Source organism: Pteropus alecto, unplaced genomic scaffold (genome assembly GCF_000325575.1).
Source record: "Pteropus alecto unplaced genomic scaffold, ASM32557v1 scaffold1277, whole genome shotgun sequence".
Classification (NCBI taxonomy): Eukaryota; Metazoa; Chordata; class Mammalia; order Chiroptera; family Pteropodidae; genus Pteropus; species Pteropus alecto.
In genome coordinates, this window is record NW_006440150.1 from 9,829 (window position 1) to 16,015 (window position 6,187).

Sequence of the window (6,187 nt, forward strand, 5' to 3'; positions counted from 1 at the left end):
AAGCTAATGGTGATCCTGATAGGATTTTAGAGCCCATATTAGCACACTTACTTAATAGTAAAATCTTGAATTTGGAGAGGTTGGTTCTTCTGACAAGTATTCCAAAAGGGCAGATAGCTAGAAGGGAAACTGTATAATTTAAGGGCTCTTATCTGGCTGTTGCGTGTCCACAGAACTTCAGCTTATTCTCTCAATTCAGAAACTTCCAGAAGTTTTGTCCTCATTGCCAGATTTCTTGGGGTAATTAATGAGGAAAAAATCTCTCCTGATAACTCAAAAATGCCTCTCTACAAAATAAAGGAAAGAAAAACAATTTTATTATTTAATAAGCATTAAACTAGAATGTGATCCCCATCACAGGTGATCTGCTAAAGAGATTGCAAAGACAGAAAGATATCTCACTCTTTTATATAGCCTATCAGATACAACCCATTACATTCATGTTTTTAGGATAATCATAACTATTCCTTAAATAAGAGGACCATTTATTACATGTAGTTCATCCTAAATTCGTCTGGTAATTAGGTGGTCATTTTTGTTAGCTAATTGCCTTTATTCAAAGGAAAAATAAAATTATATCTTTGTGACAGGAGGCAGTTTTTTACAACTTGGAGATGGGCCAAAGTTAAACTCTTATGGAGACTAAAAAAAAGGATACTATCTTCTTTGATGTTTACATTTCAAAAAGGTGGCTCCCAGTGACTCGAGAAAAACTTCCTGGATTGTGAAACTGGCAAGAGGCTTATTTAGCTTTTATAAGATTTACATAGATCTCAATGAGGCAGAGAAAGAAGTTACATGTTTGAAAGTAAATGTTCTAAAAAGGGAGGGGGGTTTCATTTCTTTATTTGTACCTGGAGATATTAAAAATTTTCTTTCTTATTTTATTTTTATTTAGGTATAATTGACATATAACATTATATTAGTTTCAGGTGTACAACATAATGATTCAGTATTTGTCTTTCTTAAAAAAATTTTTTTTTGCTCTTACGTATATTAAAGGCAAGATGAGATTCCTCTGATTACAGGCATTACATAAGATTCCATTTTGCTAGCAGAAATGCTCTTGCTTTGCTGGTGGCCTTGAAGCAAAAAAACCTGTCCTGTTGTGAACTGCCTATGAAGAGGGCCAGTATGGAGTGGGCCACATATCATGGAATTGCAGGCTGTGTTTAGAACTGGAGCTGGCCTCTAACCAATAGCCAGCAGCAGCACCACCAGCAAAACAAACAAACAAACAAAACCCTAAGAACCTCTTAGCATCATTGCCAACAAAGTCAATCAGCTTAGATTTCTCTCTAGTTTAGCTTTCAGATGAGAACACAGCTCACGTGACACCTTAGGTGAGACTCTAAAGCAGAGACCACAATTAAGTTTTATTTGGACTTCTTACACACAGAAACTGTGAGATAATAAATTGTGTTTATTTATCCTGCTAAACTGGTGTTAATTTGTGTTATTCAGCAGCAGTAGAAAATATGAATACAAGAATATGCTACTACGTTTACCCAGATATTAATCTTTTCTTTTAGTCTTTCTTCATTCCTTATGTACCAGGTTTCCAAAACTAAGGCAGTTACCTGGTAACAGGTAGAAATAGGTTCATGAAACATTTGAATAAGTAGGAGTTGTTTATCCCTGTCAAAGTTGAGGGTAGCTGGAGGGAATTATGTAGTGCCAAGGTGAAGGCAGGCCTTGTTCTAGGTTAAGAGGTACCCATGATCAATGAGATAACCAAGATAGGACCCATCCTCTTCCAGTTCCCCTCAATTTATGACCCTGTGGACTTATTTCTGTGTGACTCCGTCCATATTTAAGGATAGACTGTTAGACTTTCCCACTGGAGTTCCAAATACCATTTAGATGGTGGAGGGTCCTCATTTGCACACTTTTAAGGTACGACATGCCCTGAGTGGTAGTAGTTTACTTGCTAGAGGAGGAGACTCTCACAATGAGATCATTCAATGCTGCCTGCCCACTGTGGAATCAGGAACACTCTCCGTTTCTTGATCTCTCTCTGGTAGCCCTGACAACAAGGAAAGAGATCTCCCCCTTGCTCCATTAAGACTCTAAACCCCAGAGTGGGCCTTTACAAGAGGGTCTCCCTGATAAACAGCAGAACCTGCAGGGTACCTCTATGTGGGCAAAAAAGAGGGAGAGGCCCAGGCTCACAATTTACTTACTCCATAGCAAGATATTCATCCTGGTGGAGAAAGAGGTGGTACACTGCTCTCATCACATCTGGACAAATTGGGACTGCCTCTAAATCAGTAACGTCTTCTTGATTCCCTTTAGTGTGTCTGTAATCGGCACTATATCCTCTGGTCACTATTGTCTATAACACTATTGTCTAGGTTATGCTTCCTTATAGTCCAGAGATTGACCATAAGGTCAGCAAGGGAACTGGTGAAAAAGAGGTAGATGGAATGAACAGATCATTGGTCCAGGTAGTTTTCTTCCAAGCCAATGATATGTACCCATGCGCTAACCTTTGAAAGTGAAGGCTCATAATGGTATCCTGGCCAAATACGTGGACGACAGGGGAACTAAAAAAGCTGCCATTTCTTCTCTTTCTCTCTAGTTCAATATCACCCTCAGCTGACTGATGTACACATTTTCTTTCTGCCTTTTTCCTCTAAATGCCCTACTTGACCAATGCTGGTGTCTCTCTAGTTGATAGAATATACAGATTCCTTTTGCTTTCCTCAACTGTGATGTAAGTTTGAAAATTATCATGATATATATAAAGGAAGGTTTTTAATCCCATCTAGAATTGAATTTTGTGTTTAATGTGAGTGTTCTAGTCACATTATTTTTTCAAATTTGATATCCAGTCATTTCATTGTCATATCTTATTAGAAAGATGATCCTTTCTCCACTTTTCTCCAATGGCAGTTTTAATAATCAGAGATTCATGTATAAATGGATGTTTTGGGACATTTATTCAGTTCTATTAGTCTATTTGCTTATACCAACAAATACACCACAAATTTTTAATTACTAAATATTTTTTAAAATGATTCTTAATATCTAATAAAGTTCTCATCCCCCCCCCACCATTAAGAGTATATTGACTGTTCTTGGCCATTTTCAAGTACATTTAAGATTTAGAACTAGCTTGTCAAATTTTATACATAAAACCTATTGAGTTCCTTTAGAGGGAACTGGGAATTAACACATACTGTAGATTAAATTTGGGGAGAACTAATATGTTTACAATATTGAGTACTCCTCTCCATGAACATATGATAATTATTCACTTAGGTTTTCATTAATTTCTCTATATGTTTAATAGCTGCATATGTTCAATTTTTATATTTTATATGTAAATATAAATATAATAGCAGGCACCAAGGATTTTATACAGTAATTTACAAAGTATATTTTGTTAACTTCATGTTGATACTGTTTATTGCTTCAGAAACAATGTTTAGATATTGATCTTATACTCACCAACTTTTAAAAATACTTTTATTGATTTAAGTTTACCTTCAGTTGTTTTTGTACATATTGTGTCCTTTATTTGTCTGGTAACACATCTTCTTTTATCATGAATGAATGAAAAGTTATATAGAACACTAGTCTGTATCAATTTACATATGATATTTAAATTTAATCCATCCACGAGGTACGAAGTCCTGGATCTATTTACCCTCAGTTTGATTCCTCACACTTTCCCTGCTCTGTTCTCTACTATAACATGTTTGACTCCCATTTCTTACATGTTGTGCCCTCTAACACCTGGATGCCAGATCAGGTAAGTCAAGAAGTGGCAACAGGTGGAGATTAGAACTCAGGGGGATGGCAATGCCCAGAATTTTCTTCTCCGAGGCAGGTGGTTTCTCCTTCAATGGTTACATTATCTCCATGGCTGCAAGGTCCTTCGGTCATAATACCTTATTTCTTTGTTCCTCTAACCTATACATGAGAATACCTTCCTTGAGTTGCTGGGTATTGTTTTGCTCAACTCTCCCCATTGGCTTCTCGAGTAACGAATTTCTTGCACTACATTCTCCAACTTATATATTTAGAGTTATTTCTGTTTCCTGGATAACCCCTGACTATTACAGTTGATCAATTATGTTGACTGCTTTTTTCATGTAAAATCCTCCTTTTATTCCTAGTAAAAAAATTAACTATATCACATATATGTGTGTGTACACATGCACACACAAACATATGCATGCACATACTAAAAAAATTCTAAGACTAAAATAGAGATTTATTCAACTTGCAAAAATTGAGAACAATACACATAAAGCCCTACAGCATTACCTATGGGAAACAGCCCAAGTTATTCTCAGATATTTTAGCCTTAAATTAATTTATCAGAAAAAGAAATATTTAAAACATCTAAATGATTCCAGAGTTACAGAAACAATAGCATATTACACCCAAATAATTACAAGGTAGGAAATAATGAAGATAAATGAAGAAATGATGGATTAAAAGACAGTAGAGACAACTAGTGAGAGCCAGTTATTTGGAAACACTTCTATAACACTTTCTGTCAGTATTATCGACTACAAAAAAAAAAGAAGCAGAAATAAGTGATATTAGTTAAGTAAAATTCTACAAACTATACCTATAGGACAGATTTAAAGGCTATAAGAGAATACCATAAATACATTTACCAGTGCATCAGGAAAATAAATGGTGGATAAGTAAAAGGTCCAACTTAGAGAATTATTTTAGCTAATAAACACAAAAGGATGATAAAAGTACAATTCTGCAAACCTAGTACATTAATGGATGAGGGCAATGATCCTCAATGACTATCAACATCACCACAAAGGAAAGAGTAGACATCATATATCTCCAAATGGAAGTGCACAGTGTTGCCTATGGAGTAGTGTTACCAATAAATAAAGATATAAATCTTCATTTATTCAACTTTCTTCCTATTACTACTGAGAATTGTTGATGCTGAATGCCAGTTATATTGGGTTCATTATTCTATTCTCTGTACTCCTGTATATGTATGAAAATTTCAATGATATGATTTTATTATAAATAGCATGCTTTTAAATTTAAAAATCTAATTGAACTGAAATATTTTCAGCAAAATATAAGTGATTAAATAATTCCATAAAGAAATAGAAAGCTTTAACAATGTAAACTAAAATTGTAGTTAAAACCCAAGGCACCCACAAAATGTTCCTAGACCAGTCAACTTTGGAGGTACCTGATACAAAATGGTGAAGAAGAAATGAATCAAAATTTTATATAAACAATTCCAAACCAGACAAAAAGATATGAAATGACTCATCCATTCTAATGGGCAAGCTCTCCTTGACAAAATTCATATAAGGATAACCTGAAAAAAAGAACACATGAGCCAATGTAATATAGTGGTAAATTAAAAGGAAATAAGCTACATCAAGAGACTACAAAGATGGTATCACATTAAAAAAACTAATCAGAATTCGCTATACTAACAACAGGGAAAAAGTATTTGATCATGTGTAGAAGTAAAGAAAAAGCTTTTGATAAAAATTCACATGAATTGATAATAACAACTTTTAGCAACCTTATCAGATGGAACATTCAAATCATAAAATCATAAGCAAATATACATAAATGTGATATATTAGAAGCATTCCACAAATTGGGAAAAACACACAGAGGTATGGCACCATAGACATGGATGTGAAGGGATAGCAGGACACAGCAACATACAAGAATAATAAAATCAAGAAATAGATAGTAATAGTACTAATATGATCCTATAACTTAAATGTCTAATAGATAACAGAATATTCACATATACAAGAAACATCAAGATGCTACTATATAGAAAATCGCTGTAGCGAAATCAGAAGGCTAGTCACACATAATCGATCAGTAAACAATAAATAATGGAAAATATAACACGACACCAGCAATAATTAAAATGTACATAAAATGAAAACTGGCTAAACTACAAGATCTTTATGGAGGCACAGATAAAACTTTACTGATAGAGTTCGAGAAAGACAGTCCCAAATAGAGTAGTATAATATGTTTCCTCAAGGGGACAGAATATTGTAAATATGTCAGTTTGTTTAGTTTTACAAATGTAGGGCCTTATCCATAGCTTCCAAGATGACAGACAAACTTAACATGCTTGGGACCCAAATCCACCAAGGAAAAACTAAAGAAGGAATAAGTAGAACAATGTCAACACTAACAGAAACAATAATGAGAC